The sequence below is a fragment of the Haematobia irritans genome, chromosome 3 (genome assembly GCF_050003625.1).
Source record: "Haematobia irritans isolate KBUSLIRL chromosome 3, ASM5000362v1, whole genome shotgun sequence".
Classification (NCBI taxonomy): Eukaryota; Metazoa; Arthropoda; class Insecta; order Diptera; family Muscidae; genus Haematobia; species Haematobia irritans.
The window spans coordinates 38220422-38244902 of record NC_134399.1 but is presented as its reverse complement, the minus strand read 5'-3'; the positions used below and the strand labels follow the sequence as shown (position 1 = coordinate 38244902).

Genomic DNA, 24481 nt, shown 5'->3' with positions numbered 1-24481 from the left:
ACAAAACTTTATCTTCGTTTTCGTTGCACCAAGTTTTATTATCTATAGATCATTTTGGATCAAACAACAAAAGTTCCGGAGGGATTAAAATGTTTTCTGAATTAAAAGTTTTTCAGTTTGAGGGTAAATATTATTTTCAACATAAATTCAACTTGACTTGAAATAGCTCATCTTCAATACATCTTCAAATTGTTTGCGAATTACTTCCAATTTGCCAAAATGTTGACGAAATCTTTGAAAAGGCGTTGAAAATAATATGAGAAAACTTTGACAAAACACAACGAAAAAACCATGCGGTTTTCAATACTTATTTGTGCAACGAAGTTCGTGGTCAATTGCAAGAAATAAAAAAAAAATGGAAAATTTTAGACAAATAACCAAATAGTTTATAAAAATAGGTAAGTGAAAATAAAAAATGAAGTAAAACTTTAAGGAAGTCACTAAATGTATATCTCTTTGCAGAAAACTAAAATTATGGATTCTACGTTCTTGAAAACATTAAAAAGCTGACCGATGAAAAAATGGTGGACAATTAACTGGAACTGCTTCAAATAGTTTATAATAATTGGTACGTCAATATGAAAAATTAAATCAACACTTTAGAGAAGTCACTAAATTTAAATCTCTTTGCAGAAAACTAAAATCTTTGGATGCTACTGACCGATGAAAAAATGGTGGACAATTAACTGAAACTGCTTCAAATAGTTTATAATAATTGGTACGTCAATATGAAAAATTAAATCAACACTTTAGAGAAGTCACTAAATTTAAATCTCTTTGCAGAAAACTAAAATCTTTGGATGCTACATTCTTGCAAACATTAATAATCTGACAAATGAAAAATGATTGGCTTATCGACAAGAAAAAGTTTCCAGAAACATTACAAGTGCAACCAATTAAAATTGTTAAAAACAGGAAATTGTTGAAATCAACAACTTCTGGATGAAAATGTGCATCACATCGTCAGTTTAATTCATATGCTATTATCAGTTTAAAATGGATATTTTGTGAATTCCTTCAGCTGAAAATCAATTCTAACACGAGGTTCAGTACGTTCCTAATTTCAAATTGCATGTTCATAAATTTTAATGCTGTTTTATGACACCAAAAAGAAGGAAATCGAATTATCAATGCAAAAGTGTTTACTAATAATGTTTAAGATATTTAAAGTTTTGTTGTTTGTTTTTTTTTGTTCTTATTTGTTGATATGTTTAATAAGATTATTATTTATCAATTGGTATTGTCCCTGCCAACATTTTTTGAATTTGGGGGCGCTTCTGAGAATCCCCACTACGTCGAAAACAATCATATACGACATCAAAAACTCGTCGGAAAAGCGCCGTCACTATTGAGAAGTTGTACCACTCCAAGTTACTACGAAAAAGTTTCCCATCAGTGCAATTATTAGGTGCCTATTTAGATCAATTTCGAAGGACGCCAATAAGAACCCCTGCAAACTATCAGAAAAAGTGCATTTTAAGGTAATTGTAGAAGAATCATTGTGGTCAAGTAAAACACGATTGTGTACATGTTTATTGATTTGATTAAACATAATTTCTTATAAATATAACATTTTTCGGTTTATCTCATCACATTTAACATAATTTTTTGCATTAATAAAAGAATGATGTTGAGTGTTAAGTAGCAAGTTACATATTGCAACGTCTATCAGCCAGTTTGTTTATTTTCGATGGAGACAGCGTGCCTGGAAAAATATTTGATCACTTTATTCTATTTGGAAAGTCGAAAATTGTTCACCATATACCTTTCACAATTTTAAGCGTAATATCTATGTTTTCAGAACTTTATTTTCATTTTTATTTAAATAAAATATAACAAGCTGGTTGCGCTTGGCGTTTCACAAAAAATAAAATGGCTCTTCTAACAGTAGTGATGGCAAAATACTTTCATGTACATTTTGTACTTTTTGATATGCTTCCCCCATCACAGTTCGCGATGGTTGTGGTGACATTTACGAGTCTGTGGTAGCGATGAGGATGAAATGGAGCTTTGAAATGCTGGCAGGGGTAGTGTAGTGTATTATTATATATTTTATTTTGATGAAAATGAATAAATTATACAAAATTCATAGAATTTTGGCATTGACTTTCAATTTAAAGTGGGGATATCATTCATACAAATTTAGTTTGAAAAGTATTTGCAACGATGTTAATTTTGAATTTGACTCGCATCGAAAATTGTTAGACAAATTATTGAGTAGCGATGCATTTTAATTTGAGGATAACACTTGAGATATTATTGCTAATGTGTTGAATTTCACTGTTGAGGGTAATGTCTGTTTTTTTGTTGAGAACGCGATTTTCTCAACAATTTCTCAACTTGAATATTACCCTAATCCTTTGAAAAAATGTTTGAAAATTGTTGAAATTTAGCATTTTTTAAACGTTTGTGTTTATTGGGAACCCAATAAACACAGGATGAGCGTTTTTCAAATGCAACAATTTTTAAGTTTGAGGGTAAATATAATTTTCAACATAAATTCAACTTGACTTGAAATAGCTCATCTTCAATACATCTTCAAATTGTTTGCGAATTACTTCCAATTTGCCAAAATGTTGACGAAATCTTTGAAAAGGTGTTGAAGATAATATGAGAAAACTTTGACAAAACACAACGAAAAACCCATGTGGTTTTCAATACTTATTTGTGCAACGAAGTTCGTGATCAATTGCAAGAAATAAAAAAAATGGTAAATTTTAGACAAATAACCAAATAGTTTATAAAAATAGGTAAGTGAAAATAAAAAATGAAATAAAACTTTAAGGAAGTCACTGAATGTATATCTCTTTGCAGAAAACTAAAATTATGGATTCTACGTTCTTGAAAACATTAAAAAGCTGACCGATGAAAAAATGGTGGACAATTAACTGGAACTGCTTCAAATAGTTTATAATAATTGGTACGTCAATATGAAAAATTAAATCAACACTTTAGAGAAGTCACTAAATTTAAATCTCTTTGCAGAAAACTAAAATCTTTGGATGCTACATTCTTGCAAACATTAAGAAGCTGACCAATGAAAAATGAGTGGCTTATCGACAAGAAAAAGTTTCCAGAAATATTACAAGTGCAACCAATTAAAATGGTTAAAAACAAGAAATTGTTGAAATCAACAACTTCTGGATGAAAATGTGCATCACATCGTCAGCTTAATTCATATGCTATTATCAGTTTAAAATGGATATTTTGTGAATTCCTTCTGCTGGAAAGCAATTCTAACACGCGGTCCAGTACGTTCCTAATTTTAAATTGCCCGCATGTTAATAAATTTTAATGCTTTTTTATGACACCAAAAGGAAGGAAAACGAATTATCAATGCAAAAGTGTTTACTAATAATGTTTAAGATATTTAAAGTTTTGTTGTTTGTTTTTTATACCCTCCACCATAGGATGGGGGTATATTAACTTTGTCATTCCGTTTGTAACACATCGAAATATTGCTCTAAGACCCCATAAAGTATATATATTCTGGGTCGTGGTGAAATTCTGAGTCGATCTAAGCATGTCCGTCCGTCCGTCCGTCTGTCCGTCTGTCCGGCTGTCCGTCCGTCTGTGGAAATCACGCTAACTTCCGAACGAAACTAGCTATCGACTTGAAACTTGGCACAAGTAGTTGTTATTGATGTAGGTCGGATGGTATTGAAAATGGGCCATATCGGCCCACGTTTACGTATAGCCCCCATATAAACCGATCCCCAAATTTGGCTTGCGGAGCCTTCCGGAGCAGCAAAATTCATCCGATTCGGTTGAAATTTGGTACGTGGTCTAAGTATACGGTCTCTAACAACCATGCAAAAATTGGTCCATATCGGTCCATAATTATATATAGCCCCCATATAAACCGATTCCCAGATTTGACCTCCGGAGCCTCTTGGAGGGGCAAAATTCATCCGATCCGGTTGAAATTTGGTACGTGATGTTAGTATACGGTCTCTAACAACCATGCAAAAATTGGTCCATATCGGTCCATAAATATATATAGCTCCCATATAAACCGATCCCCAGATTTGACCTCCGGAGCCTCTTGGAGGAGCAAACTTCATCCTACCCGATTGAAATTTGGTACGTGGTGTTAGTATATGGTCTCTAACAACCATGCAAAAACTGGTCCATATCGGTCCATAATTATATATAGCTCCCATATAAACCGATCCCCAGATTTGACCTCCGGAGCCTCTTGGAGGGGCAAAATTCATCCGATCCGTTCGAAATTGGGTACCTGATGTTAGTATACGGTCTCTAACAAGCATGAAAAAATTGGTCCATATCGGTCCATAATTATATATAGCTCCCATATAAACCGATCCCCAGATTTGAACTCTGGAGCCTCTTGGATGAGCAAAATTCATCCGATCCAATTGAAATTTAGTACGCGGCGTTAGTATATGGTCTCTAACAACCATGCAAAAATTGGTCCATATCGGTCCATAATTATATATAGCTCCCATATAAACCGATCCCCAGATTTGACCTCCGGAGCCTCTTGGAGGAGCAAAAGTCATCCGATGCGGTTGAAATTTGCTACATTTCGTTAGTATATGGCCTCTAACAGCCATGTAAAAATTGTCAAATTTTATTACTATAGAAAGTTTTGTCAAAACTTCATTTCTATAGAAAGTTTTATAAAAAGTTTATTTCTATAGCAATGTTTGTCAACATTTTATTACCATAGTAAATTTTGTCTAAATTTTATTTCTATAGAAAATTTTGTAAAAAATTTATTTCTGTAGAAAATTTTGTCAACATTTTATTTCTATAGACAATTTTGTCAACATTTTATTTCTATAGAACATTTTGTCAACATTTTATTTCTATAGAAAATTTTGTCAACATTTTATTTCTATAGAAAATTTTGTCAACATTTTACTTCCATAGAAAATTTTGTCAACATTTTATTTCTATAGAAAATTTTGTCAAGTTTTTATTTCTATAGAAAATTTTGTCAAAATTTTATTTCTATAGAAAATTTTGTCAAACTGAATTATATACGTACTTAATCGGCCTTTTTTTTTTTTTTTTAATATATACCCCTTATGGACTAACTTACAATTTAGAAGACAGTGTTAAAAAGTTTTACGATACCTTGCCATCGGCAAGTGTTATCGCAACCCAAGTAATTCGATTGTGGATGACAGCCTTTAGTAGAAGTTCCTACGCAATCCATGGTGGAGGGTACATAAGATTCGGCCTGGCCGAACTTACGGCCGTATATACTTGTTTTTGTTCTTATTTGTTGATATGTTTAATAAGATTATTATTTATCAATTGGTATTGTAGTGTAGTATATTATTACATATTTTATTTTGATGAAAATTAATAAATTTACAAAATTCATAGAATTTTGGCTTTGACTTTCAATTTGAAGTGGGGATATCATTCATACAAATTTTGGTTGAGAAGTATTTGTAATGATGTTAATTTTTAATTTGACTCGCATCGAAAATTGTTTGAGAAATTATTGAGTAGCGATGCATTTCAATTTGAGTATAACCCTTGAGAAATTATTGCTAATGTGTTGAATTTTACTGTTGAGGGTAATGTCTGTTTTTTGTTGAGAATGCGATTTTCTCAACAATTTCTCAACTTGTATATTACACTAATCCTTTGAAAAAGTGTTTGAAAAATTGTTGAAATTTAGCATTTTTCAAACATTTGTTTATTGGGGAGTATGTTTAGTCAGAGCATATTCGAAATTAAGGGCGATTGCATTCCCTGCCAACATTTTTTTCAATTTGACGGCGCTTCTGAGAATCCCCACCACGTCGAAAACAATCGTATACGACATCCAAAACTCGTCGGAAGAGCGCCGTCACTATGGAGAAGTTGTACCACGCCAAGTTACTACAAAAAAGTATCGCATGAGTGCAATTATCAGGTGCCTTTTTTAATAAATTTAGAACGACGCCAATAAAAGCCCCTGCAAACAATCAGAAAAAGTGGATTTTAAAATAGTTGTAAAAGAATCATTGTGGGCAAGAAAAACACAATTGTTTTGATGTTTATTAATTTGATAAAACATTTATTAATTCTTATAAATATAACATTTATACCACTATCACAACACATTTAACATAATTTTTTTCATTGATAATAGAATGATGTTGATTTACAAGTGGCAAGTTACATGTTGCAGCATCGATCAGCCAGTGTTTTTATTCTCGACGGAGGCAGCGTGTCTGTAAAATATCTGAAAAACAAGCACTTTATTCCATTTGGAAAGTCAAAAATTGTTCACCAATATAGCTTTTACAATTTTATGCGAAATAATTATGTTTTCAACACTTCATTATCGATTTTATTTAAATACATTATAAGAAGCTAGTTGCGCTTGGTGTTTCACAAAATATAAAATGGTTGAACCAACCAGACTGCTTAAGTTAACGTTTTCCAGGTCCGCCAGTAATCTAACGCTATATGCCTATATGCTCCTAAAATTCGCTTACGCCTTACACAAAATGCAGGACACTCACACAAGAGGTGTTTAATTGATTTCTTTTCCTCCGCATCATGACAGCTCATACAGCGGTCGCGCCAATAGTTTTTGCAAAATCGCCTATCAGGCAGCGACCCTTTATAGCAGATATTGTCGCGCAGTAAGAGAGTGCAGGTAGCCAGAGGCATACCAACAGATTCTAGTTCCCCTGGAATATGTAAGGCAGTTCTTAGCCTTGCTAACTCATCCGATTTGCAGTTCCCCGGTATGTTCCTATGGCCAGGCACCCATATTAAGTGAATATTGTGCTGCTCAGCCATCTCATTGAGAGATTTGCGGCATTCGTTGACCGCTTTCGAGTTAAGGAACACAGAGTCCAAGGAGTTTATTGCGGGTTGACTGTCTGAGTATATATCAATGCCAACATTTGTTGGAACATTACTCTCAATCAATTTGCCACCCCTCTTATTGCTAATATTTCAGCCTGAAAAACACTACAGTGATTAGGTGATCTTTTCGCTATTCGAAGTTCAAGGTCTTTAGAATATACTCCGAAACCCACTTGTCGATCCAATTTGGAGCCACCAGTGTAGAAATCTATATAACGTTTATTCCCTGGGGTGTGTGTGCACCATGCCTCACTGTTGGGAATTATTGTCTCAAACTTTTTGTGAAAAAGTGGTTTCGCCAGAGTGTAATCCACTAAGTTTGGCACATCTGGCATTATTTTGGGACCGACCTGTGACTGTACCTTTTTTTCGACCGCAGCGATAGCTCGCGTAACCGCACAGCCGTTGTTGCAACTGACTGTCTGGCCTAACCACTGCCGTGTATAGCCAATGCACAATTTTCGGTTTTAGGCCCTCTTTTTTTTTCCTATTGCCTTTTTACACGAGTAGAAAGCTACCGTTGCTTTCCTCGCCCTTTCTTCAATATTAAGCTTAAAGTTATACGGTGTTCTCACCAAGCATGCTTTGGGGTTTGAAATGTTTTCCCTTCATAAGCACTTCAAAACGAGTCGTTTTCGCCATAAGGCCGGTATGCACCTCTAGCGAAAAATTTCATTCCCATAAGAAATGCATTGCTATTTACGCTAACGAAATTTTCGGTAGCGTTCAATTTCGTAAGCTGGTACACACCTCTAATGAAAATAACAGGGCTGTCAAAAGCATATTATGGCAGCAAACATTTAATTTATTACAATCATTGTGTGCGTAGAAGTTTAAAAAGTCTGTAAATAATAAACAATTTATTTGAGGAATATTTGGAACATATATTAACAATTTGTAATAGCGATTAGCTGGTTTAAAATTTGTGTACACAGCCCTGTTGTTTTGTTGTAGACTTAAATAAATTTTTTCTACCGAAAATTTCGCTAGAGTTGCATACCGGCCTATACTAAAAAACAAGTTCAAGACACAAGTTTTCCTCCAAAACACGTAAATTTTAGAATGTGAACCCACCTAATTTGGAATATACCCCTAGTAACATACCCTATTCCCAATATATGTCAAAATATTGAAATAAATTTCATAGAAAAAAAAAAGAATAAACAAAGGCTTTGAAAAACATGGACATGTGAAAATAATTTAAAAATTTGTTTCCCTTTGCGTTCGCAGTAATTATTTGAACATACGTTGCATATATGTGAATTTAGAGTAAATGGGAATTTCGTGATTCCATGGCAACCGTCAAACTAAAATGTTTTGGAAAAGCGAATGAGGAAAACGAGTCAGTGGGAACATAGCATTAAGCCTCCTGTCCAAAATAACGTCAAAGTATTTTGCACACTCACCAAAGGGAATTTCAATACCCCCTAAGCATATGGGCGTAACCGTGGGAGTTTTGCGATCTTTACAGTACATGACTAGTTCTGTCTTTGAAGGATTTACCCCAAGACCATTCTCTTCCTCCCATTTCTAAGTCATCCGGAGGGCTCTCTGTATAATATCTCTGATTGTGGATGGGAATTTTCCCCTGACTGCTAGAGCTACATCGTCTGCAAATGCCACCATTTTATCCTTTCTTTTTCTAGGGAAACCAGAAGAAGAAGAACCTTTGTATGTTTGCTTGTCCTAGTGTTACTGAAATACGTCTCTTCAGTAGAAGTTCGTATAACAGCCAGAATATACCTGGTTCAACATTCAGAGTTGTCAGTTCATTTAATATGGACCTCGGATGGATGTTATTGAATGCCCCTTCGATGTCTAGGATGTATTCATTGACAGATAGTGAGCTTTCAATAAAGCTGACTAGTTCATGCAATGCGGTCTCAGACCTGCATTGCCTGCATGTTGAAGGCCTTTGAAATCCGCTCCACGGTTTGTTCGTGTTTGTGCAGGATCAGAGTATCCCTAAACCTACTCACCGTTCACAGCAAGTTGAGATGTTTTAGTTTGACAGTTACCATGGAAACTAGAAATTCACATTTACTCGAAATTCACATATATCCAACGTATGTTCAAAAAGCCTCGGACGTATTCGCAATACTGCTACAGTAATCATTCCAAGAGTTATGCTGAGCCCTTCTCAGTTCTCCTCTCAGATTCAGCTTGTAAGTGTCCCAATCCTCCGGAGCTCTTGTGGACTTTGCTTTGTTAAAGATTTCCTCATATTACTTAACTCAGTAGACCACCATGGCAGTCGATTTCCCCCTTTGGCTTTCCTCTAGGGCATGCAGCTTTTAGTGAGATGTTGAAAACCTTTGAAATCCGCTCCACGGTTTGTTCTATATCCTGCACAGTGCTTATATTTATCTCTGGTATTTCTGGTATCATCATATTGAACGTATCCCTACACCTATTCCAGTCAGCTTTCCAAACATTTGGCGGAGATATGCAGCGATGATCTGAGAAGCTATTTTCCATCAAAACTTGCCACTTATCATTCAGTTCCGGAGAGGCCAATGTGACTTCCAAAACCTCTTGCCTATTTTTGGTGCATCTCCCTTATTGCATCACAGCCCATAATGAGTTTTGTCTTTGTTTTTAGTGACTGCTAAACTAAGGTCTTAACGGCACATGGAGGCATCACCCTATCATGTCCCATGTAGACCGAAGATACCCAATATTTGCATTTGGCTATCTCTAGACAGTGTCTGCATTGCTCAATGAAGGAAGCAGAAACAAGTTTAGTTCGTTTTTAGCAATTATACATGCTCGATTTATATCTTTACCGGTATTATGGAAAAGTCACATATCTCCGTGACTCTCGCAACAATCCGCGGATCAGCTTTGGTGAGGTTTGAGCCTGTAGAAACTTCCCGCACATGATGTTCATCGATGTCTGCCTCCTTTGGCTTCGCAAGGAGATTTTTTCACTTCTGACTCTAACGGAATCCGTTTCCGTTTCTGAATCCTTTGGCTGATCGCTTTTGTATACCTTCATGTGGATATCATGGAAGCCATAAACACGTCCTTGGGTCTGGGCTAGATGTGGTAGCGACTCAATGTTCAATATAAACACCACCTCATCCAAACGACCAACCTTCCAATCGGCGGTTGGAAGATCTGGGCTGCATTCCCTTTAGTCTGTTTAATGCTATGTACCCACTGACTCGTTTTCCTCATTCGTTTTCCCAAAACATTTCACCGTTCCCACCGAGTTGAGATGTTTTAGTTTGACAGTTACCATGGAAAGTAGAAATTCACATTTACTCGAAATTCACATATATCCAACGTATGTTCAAATAATTACCGCGAGCGCAAAGGGAAAACAATTTTGTTATTTTCGCTTGTATATGTTCTTCAAAGCCTTTGTTTATTCCTTTTTTCTATGAAATTTATTTCAATATTTTTCCATATATTTTGAAAAAAGGTATGTTATTCGGGGTATATTCAAAATTAGGTGGGTTCACATTCTAAATTGACGTGTTTTTGAGGAAAACTTGTGTTTTTGGAGTGAATTTTTATATGGGGAAAACGACTCGTTTTGAAATGCTTATAAAGGGAAAGAAATTTCATATTCCAAAACATGCTTGGTGGGAACGCCTTATAATATTGACTCAGGATCAGGAGGGTTTGCAGGGGCGACCGGACATATCCCCCAGAGGACATATCGTCCAAAATGATTTTTGGGCGTTATGACCTCCCTCGGGGCGGTCACATCGCCCAAGTTTAGTTTGGGCTTTATGTCCTCCATCATCGCGGTCATATGTCCCAAAAAATTGGCGGTCAAAACGCCCAATATTTTATGGGGAAAATGAATGTCGGAATACAAATCAAAAACTGTCCTAAATGAAGTAGGTTTGACCCCCAATTTTAGTTAACTAAATACGTACGGTATTTAATTCAAAATGCCGTAACTAGAAAGACAGTGCAGATCTCGTGGTCTATAAAAAAATGCTAAAACAATAAAGGAGAAAATGATGCCAAACGTTTCACAAAGCCCCCAAGAACTCATAGCACTATTTGCCAAATCGGAACATATGAGTGAATACTGAATGTGCGAATGTGTGCCGGAAATGATATTTTAGCAAACCACAATTATGGAAGCCGATTTGGCATACAGTCTCTTTGTCTTCTACCCCAGTAACTGAAATAATATGGATGATGGAGATGCTTTTGTTTTATTGGTGTCCCTTTTTCGGTCGTTCCATTTTATATTATGAGTACAAGAAATTACTAATATTTACGAAGGTTACAAACAACTGTATTAATTTTTAAATAACTGTATTAATTTTTAAATCAAGTTAATAAAACGAAAGATGCATGCAACTTAACGACAAACTGAATGTGATGAATTTAAAAAAGAATTCGCCCGCGCGATTTTTTTCACGTTCCCATCAGCAGCAAATCGATCACATCATCTCGTTCCAATTTTCACTTTAAAATGCATAATTTTCAATTCAACATTTGTCTGGTTTGTTCAAAAGAAAAAAATTGTCATTTTCCGAATTGCCATGTTTCAATATATAAATTCAAATGTCTGAGCTTAAACCGACCTATTTCACGACCGAAATAGGGCTTCGTAATGCCACTTTAGCCGCTATTCCATTTCTGTCGAGAAGAAAAATGGTCAAAAATTTTGATCCAGCCAAAAACAATTAAAACAAACGACGAAGCCAAGATATGCTAGTTTTACATCTTCTTCCAGCATATGAAATAAAAGCAGGATTCGATATTTGTCAATAAGAGGCATATCTATCTACTAAATATTAAAAAAATAATAATGGATAGATGAAGTAATCATCAAAGACCATAGAAAAGGAAGATATGAAATGGAGTGTGTGTGTTAGTACCAGAAACCAAAGATTAATATCATACTTGTAGGAAAGGCGCTCCGAACTTACTGGTTTGATGCGGACAATTTTTATTTAATCATTTTCTCAAAAGTTCACGCAAATTTCTGTGTCGATTACACCAATTATTAATAATATGTTTTACGAAGTGTTTTTGTTCTTTTAAAAGTTATAAAAATTCCTGGGTTTTGTTACGAATGCAAAATGAAAAGACAAACCGAAAAAATGTTGCAACTTCTCATGGAACATGTATGGGACTAATCTCTGGTTCAGGGATGGAAAATACAATTTTAAAGAAAGTACAAAAAAGGTATTTTTTGAGCGAAAAAGTACTTTTCACTAAATTTTAACAAAAATTCAATTGGAAGATTATTGTCAAGAGCTCCCTTAAATTGAATTTTAAAGAAAATAAAATTTTGTTTGCCAACTCCTAAATTTTAAATATTTTCTTTTTTTAGTCTTATATTCGCTTACAAAGACTACCATAGTATTGTAATCGCGGCTGCCACAGCTCTACTTTATGGTACTACATAAATTTTCTCTGGATAAATAAAAATGAATTTTTGACCAACTTTTCTATAGAAATAAAATCGTTACAAAATTTTCTAAAGAAATAAAATTTTAACAAAATTTTCTATAGAAATAGGTTAAAGTGGCAGCCCGATTAAGATTCAGGCTCACTTAGACTATTCAGTCCATTGTGATAGAAATAAAATTTTGACAATAGTTTCTTTATTTTTGCAAAATAAAAATTTTTGTTAAATTTTTCTCCAAAGTTTCAAGTTTCGACATTAATTGTAATGTTTTGCATTATTTTAGAACGCGATCGATAACTTCTTATCTATATAGTGTTCGTGTGGAAGCGTAATATAGAATCACGTGAAACACTATTGAAATTCAAGCAAATCGTATTTGTGACTATGGCTTATACAATATCGAGATTTTCTTCCCGCATGAACTTGTCTGTTTTGCCAAATTTGTAAAAGACTATTAGCAAATAAGTTTGTTAAAGACTTTCTCAAAATATTAAAATATTTTGTCAAAACTTTTGTACCATATATCTGATATCGGCTCATAAAATGTCTACACAAAAGGTACTAAATCATTCGCGGGGGTACTACGGTACTGATCAAGGTGAAAAAGTATTGAAAGAAGTACTATAGTACTGCATTTTCCATCCCTGCTCTGGTTTCTCAAGAAAAAAGGATAACAACAAGCCCATTCACATCTTCCTTTTCTATGGTCTTTGGTAATCATATATAGCTTTTGAAATATTAAAAATATATATTTTGTTATTTTAAAATATTATTTATATTCAATTATATTGAAACGGTCATAACACCCACATTTTTCTATGGGGCTTATGACCGCGATGAGGGAGGTCTTAAAGCCCAAACTAAAATTGGGCGATGTGACCGCCCCAAGGGAGGTCATAACTTCCAAAAATCATTTTGGGCGATATGTCCGGTCGCCGTCCCAGGATTTATAAAAATCAAGCCCGAATGACAGCCCTAACATACATATCTCACATATCATACATATCATTAAATAAAAACACAATTTTTAAACATTTTTACATGGAGAATTCGATTTCCTCCAGAATATTGGTGCCACAAAATTATATCAAAATCCATTACTATGTGGGAACGTTGCCGGCTTGAATATAAGAATATATTTTCAGCAATAGGACTTCATAAAGTTAATTGTGGGATCATGGCATATTTAGGAAGGTAGTTTCAAGCTACCAGGCGATTACAATTTTTTCATTTGAGCAGAACTTTGATTGTAGGTATTTGGTTAATGGCATAGGCGTAGCTAAAGGGGTTTTATGGGTTTGTCATTTCCCCCTATCAAATACCATGTAGTATTTCTTCAAACTATGATTATATATCATTGAATTAAATATTCTGGTTCCTTCCCATCTACAAGCATTTAATTTTTCTCTCGTTTTCCTCATTCGTTTTTCCAAAACATTTCACCGTTCACACCGGGTTGAGATTTTTTAGTTTGACAGTTACCATGGAAACTAGAAATTCACATTTACACGAAATTCACATATATGCAACCAATGTCCAAATAATTACCGCGAGCGCAAAGGGAAAATTTTTTTATGTTATTTTCACATGTCCATGTTCTTAAAAGCCTTTGTTTATTCTTTTTTTCTATAAAACTTATTTCAATATTTTAACATATATTTTGAATAGGGTATGTTATTCGGGGTATATTCCATATTAGGTGGGTTCACATTCTAAACTTGACGTGTTTTGGAGGAAAACTTGTGTTTTGAACTTGTTTTTTAGTACGGCGAAAACGACTCGTTTTGAAGTGCTTATAAAGGGAAAACATTTCAAGCCCCAAAACATGCTTGGTTATTCGGGGTATATTCTATATTAGGTGGGTTCACATTCTAAACTTGACGTGTTTTGGAGGAAAACTTGTGTTTTGAACTTGTTTTTTAGTACGGCGAAAACGACTCGTTTTGAAGTGCTTATAAAGGGAAAACATTTCAAGCCCCAAAACATGCTTGGTGAGAACACCGTATTGCGAAAATACTGCTAGCTACGCCAATGTTTGTTTGATAATTGTGACAAATAAAAATTCAAAATAAAATTATTTTGTACCAAAACTTTTGAAATATTCAATTTGCTTTAAATTTTTGACAGAAAAGTATCGAAATAAATGGTTCTCATAATTGATAGTATGAATTACTTCAATTATTCTAGCGAACCGTAACACATTTCCTCATATTTCGAAGCCTACTTCGATACATTTCCAGATTTTCTCTATTTAAAATTTCACACTTGTTCAACAACTTGTTCAACAAGTGAGAAATTTAAATCAATTTGACTGGCAATCAAAGTTTCAATATGGCGATTGGCATTTTTGTTTTTGTAATAATAAAACTACCTTACTAAATCTGCCGTGGGTGGAATGAATTTTGAACTGATCTAATCATCTATAACAGACTGACAATTCTTTGTTTTGTTCAATCAGAGAGTTTAATTGTTCTTAAATTTTTAGATACCATAGATCGAGGTACTGTTAGATGTTGTTTCTTGGTATGATTTAAAGTGAATATGGTTACAACGTGTTGTGATCTTATCTTTTTGAAATTTTTTGTATTATATTAATGTTTGATAAGAACAGGGTTTTCGTTGAGAAAGTATTATCATCATAAATTTCCTTAACCCTTCTATGCTAAAAAACAATGCCAAAACACGGCTCGCAAAAAACAGTGGCAAAAAAAAAAAAAAAAAACAGTGTAAAAAACAGGCAATAAAACTTAAAAAAAAAACAGGACAAAAAACGGTTCAGAAAAACTTACAAAAAAGGTTCGCAAAAAACAGTGCCAAAAAGACTGTCCATTGTAAAAGTTTTTAGTACACTCAAAAAAGTGAACCCTATATCTCATTAAAGCCGATTTATTACTATTTTAGTTCATGTAATTATCACGTTTTAACAAAGGTTCCATGACGTTAATAATTTTTTGCGTACGTTTGTTAAATTAACTAAAACAGAGAATTTCTTAAAATTTGTAAATTTAACAAATAATGCACCCATCTTGAACTTCGTATGGCACTAAAGGCATTTTTGCAACTTCTTCATTCACACTACGAATTGTTTTTAAGAAGTGAAAAATAAAAATTCTGTCTAATAAATTTTCTTGAACTTGTGGAATGTTATTTACTTATTTTTGTGAAATCGGCGTGACATCTGCGTTTCTAATACAGTTTAGTAAAAATTTTCTAAAATTAATCTAATTTTTCTAAAATTAACTACAATGTTTTTTCCTGGTGGGTTCACTTTTTTTAGTATATTTTGTGTATTACAAAATATTTCTTATTTTAGTATGATTTATGGCTGATATACATTGTTAGTTGTCCAGACAACGCCTTAGCTTTAGGCGATTTCTAACTTATTCAAATGTCCAAATATATGCTACATCGAGTCAGGATTCCCTTTGACCGGGTCCCGGGAAATTCGAAAAAAAAATCCCGCATTCCAGGGAACGGAAAAAGTCCGGAAACCCCCTATACTCATGTGATTTCCATCGAGTGGAATATATTTTAGATTTATATATTTCTAAAAATTCCCAAACAGAATTGACAATCCATTATTAATTCCATTGCAGAAATGCTTGTTTATACCCTGCGCCACACTGTGGAACAGGTATTATGAGTTAGTGCATATGTTTGCAACACTCAGAAGGAGACGAGATAGACATATGGTGTCTTTGACAATATTGCTCAGGGTGGGTCCCTGAGTCGATATAGCCATGTCCGTCTGTCCGTTCGTCCCCCCTGTCCGTGAACACATTTTTGTGATCAAAGTCTAGGTCGCAGTTTTAGTCCAATCGACTTCAAATTTGGCACAAGTTTTTGTTTTGGGTCAGTCAGTCAAGTGTGCAAAATTTGATTGAAATCAGTTCAGATTTAAAAATAGCTCCCATATATATCTTTCGCCCAATATGGACCCAGAAGCCAGATTTTTACACTAATGTGCTTGCACAAGGAGAACAATTAGTGCTATAGTCAAGTGCCAAATTTTACTGTAATCGGTTCAGATTTAGACATAGCTCCTATATATATTTTTCGCCCGATATGGACTTAAAGGGTGATACGGTCAAAATTTGGTCAAGGGAAAAGCGTGTAAATCGGTGAAATCGTTTATTTAAAAAAGCAAATTAAATTTCGTTTTCAAGTTCATTTAGTATAAAATTCAGGAAAAATATTCAGTTAGGCTTTCGCTTTTCCAAATCCGAATTGCCGGGCCTCACGCTTGACACCTGCCATCAGATTTTGTACAGCCACCTTGTCCGCCTTCTTCGCCGCAGAAAGCCAGTTTGCCTTGAACTGCTGCTCGTCCTTAGCAGTTTTTTTGGGTCTTCTTTAGGTTCCGCTTGACAATAGCCCAGTATTTCTCAATTGGGCGGAGCTCTGGCGTGTTGGGAGGGTTCTTGTCCTTGGCAACCACCTGCACGTTGTTGGCGGCGTACCACTCCATGGCCTTTTTACCGTAATGGCAAGATGCCAAATCCGGCCAAAACAGTACGGAACAACCGTGTTTCTTCAGGAAAGGCAGCAGACGTTTATTCAAACACTCTTTCACGTAAATTTCTTGGTTGACAGTCCCGGAAGCTATGAAAATGCTGCTTTTCAAGCCACAGGTACAGATGGCTTGCCAAACCAGATATTTCTTTGCGAACTTTGACAGTTTTATGTGCTTGAAAATATCTGCTACCTTTCCCCTTCCTTTTGCCGTATAAAACTCCTGTCCCGGAAGCTGCTTGTAGTCGGCTTTGACGTAGGTTTCGTCGTCCATTACCACGCAGTCAAACTTCGTCAGCATCGTCGTGTACAGCCTCCGGGATCGCGATTTGGCCGTCGTATTTTGTTTATCATCGCGATTTGGAGTCACTACCTTCTTGTAAGTCGATAGTCCGGCTCGTTTTTTGGCTCGATGCACGGTTGTAGACGATACACCCAGCTTATTTGCGGCATCTCGGAGAGAGAGGTTAGGGTTTCGATTGAAACTACCGGCAACTCTCTTTGTCGTCTCAGCGGCTTCCGGTTTTCGATTTCCCCCCGATCCAGACTTCCTGGCTGTCGACAAACGTTCCCCAAACACTTTAATTACATTTGTAACGGTTGATTTGGCAACTTTTAGAGATTTCGCCAGCTTTGCGTGCGAGTAGCTCGGATTTTCGCGATGCGCGAGCAAAATTTTAATACGCTGCTCTTCTTGCTTGGACGGCATTTTGACAACTGAAGAGTGAATTCCAAAATCAAAATAGGAGCAACATTCTACACACACACCTTCAAAATGAGGGATGTTCAGGTTTTTTAAATGCAAAATTGAAAGAAATACGTCAAGTTTATATTGACCAAATTTTGACCGTATCACCCTTTATATGGACCCAGAAGCCAGAGATTTACCCTGATTTACCTGAAATTTTTGCACAAACATAAAACTGGGTCGTGCAGTCAAGTGGAAAATTTGATTGAAATCGGTTCAGATTTATATATATATCTCTCATATATATCTTTCGCCAGATTTTCCGTCATATGACCACAGAGGTCAAAGTTGTAGTCCTATTTACGTGAAATTTAGTAGAATTAACATACTAAGTATGCATGTCAAATTTGGTTGAAATAGGTTCAGATTTCGATATAGTTCCCATATATATGTTTTATCAATTTGGGCAAAAATTACAAAAATACCCACATTTTCCTTATAAGTCTAAAACTTGTAAAATTGGCTCAAATTTTCCTTTATTTCTAATACATATCTATCGGCCGATAAATTATAAATACTTTTTGCGAAGCTGCCTCAATATTGGTTCAGATTTAAATGTTTCCCATATGTTTTACTAACATTGTGTTCCACCCCAGGGCATTAGCCGACCTAAATTTAAAGTCTATAAATTTAATTTCTTTTTAAAACTCTATATTTCAATGTAATTAAATCTATGTTCCTAACACCATCACTTATAAGGAGAAATTCTTGTCGTGTTAGTAGAAATTTGAATAAATAAAATAAATAAATAAATTTTGTAGAACTAAATATATATAACTAAATATCGAAAATATGGATCCACAAAGTGGTCCAGGGTGTAATATAGTCGGCCCCGACCGACTTTAGACTTTCCTTACATGTTTTATAATGAAAATTGAATTGTTGAAATGTTGGGCGAACATCCCTTACACCCAATATGAAAAAAATCAAAGTTCGTTTGATTTTATACCAAAGCGTCTGTGTAACATGGGAACTTGACCTTATATTATTATCACCAAAATATTTCCAATTAAAAAGTTGATTAAACATATTCAATTAAAAAATTAATTGATACAATTAAGTTTTTAATCAAATTAAAAAATAAAACCATTTAAGAAAATTATTGAAAATTTTTACATATTCAAGTAAAATGTTAATTATGCCAATTATATTTTAATTAAATCAAAATATCCAATTAAAAATATAATTGAAAATTTCGTTCAGAAATAATTAATTTCATACTATACTCTGGTTCATTAAATTTTGACTCAAATCTAAAGAAAATTTCAACTATAACTATAATCGGAAAAAGAAAGTATAAACTCATGTAAAATTACAAGGAAATTATTTCATCTAAAGGAAAAATGAGTATACATAAATAAACAATAATACAATAAACGGCGAGTCCGAACGGCGTTCCACATTCCAGTGAAACCACTTAGAGAAGCATTGAAACATTCAGAAATGTCACTAGCATTATAGAGATGGGATAATCCACCGCTGAAAAACTTTTTGGTGTTCGGTCCAAGCAGGAATCGAACCCACGACCTTGTATATGTAGAGTTATGGGTTTAACCCCAGTCCGAACATCAAAAAGTTTTTCAGCGATGGATTATCCTCTCTGAGTAATGCTGGTGACATTTCCTATATTCTAGGATTGAATACTTCTTAGTACGAGTGACCTAAAATATTTTTCTATTCGTATTTTTCTTATTCGTATGTATGATAAGCATTCTATAATAAAGAAAGTCAGATTTATGATTTTATAAGAAATTTTTCTAAATGCGAGGAAACTCGGTTTTAGTTCATTTTAATGAATGCATTAATATCAGTAAATAAAATTTTCTTGTTCGGTTGTAAATTCTTGTACCCCACGAAGTAATCAGTATTAGTAAAATTCCATATCTTATTCTAGTTAATTAACAATTCCTAACTGCTTTCAGTTTAGGATTGTTTTACTGAAACAAGTAATTTTTACTAGTTTAAACAAAACTTTAACTTAATGGAAATAAAATGGCTAAGCTAAGTTTCTGAACATTCTTACTTAGTTTCGAAGGCACTTTTTTCTGGGTGTTCCTCTCCAACTAAGTGGTCCCAATAAACAAAGGATGAGCGTTTTTCAAATGCAACACCTTTTCAGTTTGAGGGTAAATTTCATTTTCAACATAAATTCAACTTGACTTGAAACAGCTCATCTTCAATACATCTTCAAATTGTTTGCGAATTACAACCAATAATTGGTAAGGAAAACTAGAAAGAAATGAAAACTTTAAGGAAGTCACTAAACTCAAATCTCTTTGCAGACAACTAAAATATTTGGATGCTGATTCTTGGACACTTATCGAAAGAGAAAGTTTCCAAAAATCAAAGTGCAACCAAAAAAACTTGGTATTTATGCTTTTCCATATCAACAACTACTGGATGATAATTCGCATCACATCGATAGTTTAATTTACATCGCATCATCGGTTTAATTTGTTATTTTGTGAATTGAAATTGCTGGAAATTTATTCCAATTATCTGGTCATCAAGTTCCTGAAAATTGCCAGTATTTTAATAACAACAATTTTGTAACACCAACGTTCTTGAGGAAATCACGAAGTACGTGGTCAGTTGGAAGAAATACAAATTGGTAAGTCAAAATAAAAAGTGAAATGAAAACATAATGGAAATCACAAAACTCGATTGTTTTGCAGAAAACTAAAATCATTGGATGGTATATTCTTGGAAGATGTTGGCCGATGAAAAACCGATGAAGGAAACAAAAAAGAAAAGTTTTCAGAAAACTTACAAAGTGCAATCAATTAAAACAAAGTGCAACACTTCCTATATTAAGAACTTCTGGATGGAAATATGCATTTTACATCAATTTACATCCCGTCATCAGTTTGATATTTTGTGATTTCCTCTTGCTGGAATCTATTCTAACACACAAGCCAGCAAGTTCCCCGATAGTAATTATTTCAAATTGCCAGCATATTAAATAATAGTTATTTGACACCAACATTGTATTGTATTCATAGTTTTATTTATTAATACGTTTAATAAGATAATTACATTTTGATTGGTATTACATTATTATTTTTTATATAATATTAATGTTATTTTTAAGATTATTATATTTGTTAACGAAAAAAAAAAATAATAAAATTTACAAAATCCCTAGAAATTTAGTATTGACTTTCAGTTAGAACTAGGATTGACTTTCATACAAATTGTGGTTTGAAAGTATTCGCAACAATGCTAATTTTTTATTTTTCTCACATTGAAAACTGTTTGAGAAATTATTGAGTAGCGATGCATTTCAATTTAAGGATTACAATTGAGAAATTATTGCTATTGTGTTGAATTTTACTGTTGAGGGTAATGTCTGTTTTTTATTGAGAACGCGATTTTCTCAACAATTTCTCAACTTGAATATTACCCTAATCCTTTGAAAAAATGTTTGAAAAATTATTGAATTTTAGTATTTCTCAAACGTTTGTGTTTATTGGGGTACTTCAACTTTCTGTGAAATACAATTTTTCTATAGAAATATAATATTGAACAATTTTTCTATAGAAATAAAATGTTGGAAAATTTTTCTATAGAAATAAAATATTGGATGAATTTTCTATAGAAATAACATTTTGGAAAATTTTTCTATATAAATAAAATTTTAGAAAATGTTTTTATAGAAATAAAGTTTTGGAAAAAATCTATAGAAATAAATTTTTTACAAAATTTTCAATAGAAAAAAAAAATGGACAAAATTTTTTATACACTGAAAAAAAAGTGAACCCTATATTTCACTAAAGCCAATTTAACTTTATTGTAGTTCATGCAATTATTATGTTTGGAGAAAGTTTCTTTTACTTTCATAATTTTTGGCGTACGTTAGTTACGCAAACTAAAAACAGCAAACATTTTATATAAATGAAGCATAAAGATTCACTAAATTCGTATTTCTCACAAAATAGTTCAATATTTCTTTAAATTTGTAAATTTTACTACAAACGTGCCCATCTTGAACTTCGTATGGCACTAAAGATATTCTTGCAATTTTCAACTCCAATTTTTATACTCACCACCATAGAATGGTGACGGGGATATAATAAGTTTGTCATTCCGTTTGTAACACATCGAAATATCGATTTCCGACTATATAAAGTATATATATTCTTGATCAGGGAGAAATTCTAAGACGATATAACGATGTCTGTCTGTCTGTTGTAATCACGCTACAGTCTTCAATAATGAAGCAATCGTGCTGAAATTTTGCACAAACTCGTCTTTTGTCTGCAGGCAGGTCAAGTTTGAAGATGGGCTATATCGGTCCGGGTTTTGATATAGTCCCCATATAAACCGACCTCCCGATTTGGGGTCTTGGGCTTATAGAAATCGTAGTTTTTATCCAATTTGCCTGAAATTTTAAATCTAGAGGTATTTTATGACCATAAAGAGGTGTGCCAAAAATGGTGAGTATCGGTCCATGTTTTGGTATAGCCCCCATATAGACCGATCTCCCGATTTTACTTCTTGGGCTTATATAAACCGCAGTTTTTATTCAATTTACCTGAAATTGGAAATCTAGAGGTATTGTAGGACCACAAATACGTGTGCCAAAAATTGTGGGTATCGGTCCACATTTTGGTATAGCCCCCATATAGACCGATCTCCCGATTTTACTTCTTGGGCTTATAGAAACCGCAGTTTTTATTCAATTTACCTGAAATTGGAAATCTAGAGGTATTGTAGGACCACAAATACGTGTACTGAAAATGGTGGGTATCGGTCCATATAGACCGATTACCCGATTTTACTTCTTGGGCTTCTAGAATCCGGAGTTTTTATCCTATTTGCATGAAATTGGAAATCTAGAGGTATTTTCAGGTCATAAAGAGGTGTGCCGAAAACGGTAAGTATCGGTCGATATTTTAGTATAGCCCCCATAAGAACGATCTCCCGATTTAACTCCTTGGGTTTCTAGAAACCGTAGTTTTTATCTGATTTGCCTGAAATTGTAAATATTCTGGTATTTTAGGCTCACAAAAACGTGTATCGGATTAAGTTTTTATCGGTCCATTTGGTAATGCCTCCATATAGACCGACTTCACTTCTTGAGGGTGTAGAAGGCGCACTGATCATGAAAATTGCTTGAAACTCAATGTAAAATTTCCAGACTTTACTTGCACACTTACAAGAGATGTTAATGATTCCTCTAAAACTCAAACAAAAATGGTTTTTATAAATACAGAATCTGATATAGTCCTCATAGGTGAAATCTTTAAGTTTATCTTCGGGAATTGTCCTCAAGTCCTCAAGCCCTCCTGAAATTTCAAAGGAAACCCTAATATTTGGTTCATGGTGGTGGGTATTTAAGATTCGGCCCGGGCGAACTTAGTGCTGTATATACTTTTTCTTCTTCAAACTACAAAATTTTCTTTAACAATGAATTATTAATGAATTGATTATGTCAATAATAAATTTTCTTGAATTTGTCGACAAATATTTAGTTATTTTTGTGATATCGGAGTGATATTGAATTCGTACAACAAAATATATAGCCCAATTCTGAATATTCCCTAGGGAATGTGTTCCCTGGGAATTCATTTTCCCCGGGAATAAAATCCTCCTATTCTAAACAGTAGGGGAAGGGAATAACATGGGAGAAATAATTCAGAGTATTCGAAGTCAGCTGTTTCACTTCAACTGTTTTATTTTAATAAATTTTTAATATTAAAATTTTGAAATGAAATTGTATTAAATTGATGTAAAATAGAGTTAAACATGAAAAACGTCAAAAATGTTTAGTGCCGTGTTTATGGCAGTAGCTGAGGAGAGGCGTATCAACGTAACAAGGTCTAAAGGATAGAAAGGAGAAAGCTACGCGATGCCATTAACCCACTTGAGTTGCCTGAAACGTTGTAACTACATATTTGTACATGAAGAGGTTGTTACTTAGTTCATGGGATTTATAGGGTTAAAGTGGCAGCCCGATTTGATTCGGACTCACTTATGCTATGGTCACACTGAGCAAATATTTGACAGAAATCAAAAAAGATTCCGTCTCCACAGCCAAACCAGCTAACATTTTAAGCTCATATTTGATATATAACATCATCGTAGGAGTATTTTCCAAGAGCGGTATTCAGATATTTGGAAAATGGTTCTGGAAAAATGTTTGACACTCATTTTGGTCAAATATTTGCCTAGTGTGACCATAGCCTTAGACCATTCAGTCCATTGTGATACAATATAATAATCCAGCCTTCAAATACCTGTTGGATGTATTAGCAGACCACATTCCACCTCAACGCAAGTCTTTTGGATTATATCCACTAGTAAGATTAGGTGCTACGCTTCTTTGTCGAAGGTGGCTACCAAAAACGGCGTAGGAAAAGATCGAGACATATCTGTGGCCTAGAGTAGCCTGAACAAAGTTCATAAAGAAGTCATAAATATATTTAAATAACACCTATGCCCGAATTGGATATATTTCATCAAAACGGAAGAAGAAAACTAGTAAATTTCTTCAGCTTTTTACGCCACGCGGGACACATGTTCGCATTATTGCTCCTTTAAGAAACAAGCACCTACATTAAAACAGGAAGGGATATTATAGTTTAAATGTAAAACCTTTATTTTCTATATAAAAGAATTTTTAAAATATGTACAGATCTGCGACCATGAGATGAGCATTCGGTAGTTGGATGCATCCCATCACCAATTTAAATTTAAGGTTTTTGACCGGAAATTACAGAGAAATGATGCATTTTGGTTACTACTCCCTTGATTTTTTTGGGGATTTATTCCCAAAAAATGTCATCGTTTTTCCCTTTTTATTATCATTTGTAATACCAATTTTTCCCCAAGGGAAAAATTTCCTATTTTCTAAGTTGGTTTAGAATAAGGGAAAAGGGAATAAAGAAAAATTCCCCAGGGAGATTTTGTTTAGAATAGGGGAACAGGGAAGAGGGAACAAATTCCCAGGGAGTTGTTATTGAGAATTGGGCTAATAGAATTTAAAACAT

At 34.0% G+C, this 24481-nt stretch overlaps 2 long non-coding RNA genes across 2 annotated transcripts; both read left to right on the top strand.

The window, feature by feature from the left end:
* The first annotated feature begins 115 nt into the window (after window positions 1-115).
* On the top strand, window positions 116-2094 carry LOC142228646 (uncharacterized). The gene is made up of 4 exons (XR_012720230.1): window positions 116-398; window positions 463-568; window positions 634-718; window positions 784-2094. It is a non-coding gene; the product is annotated as an uncharacterized LOC142228646 (long non-coding RNA).
* A 407-nt stretch (window positions 2095-2501) lies between these two features.
* On the top strand, window positions 2502-3316 carry LOC142228649 (uncharacterized). The gene is made up of 3 exons (XR_012720234.1): window positions 2502-2750; window positions 2815-2920; window positions 2986-3316. It is a non-coding gene; the product is annotated as an uncharacterized LOC142228649 (long non-coding RNA).
* Window positions 3317-24481: the final 21165 nt, after the last annotated feature.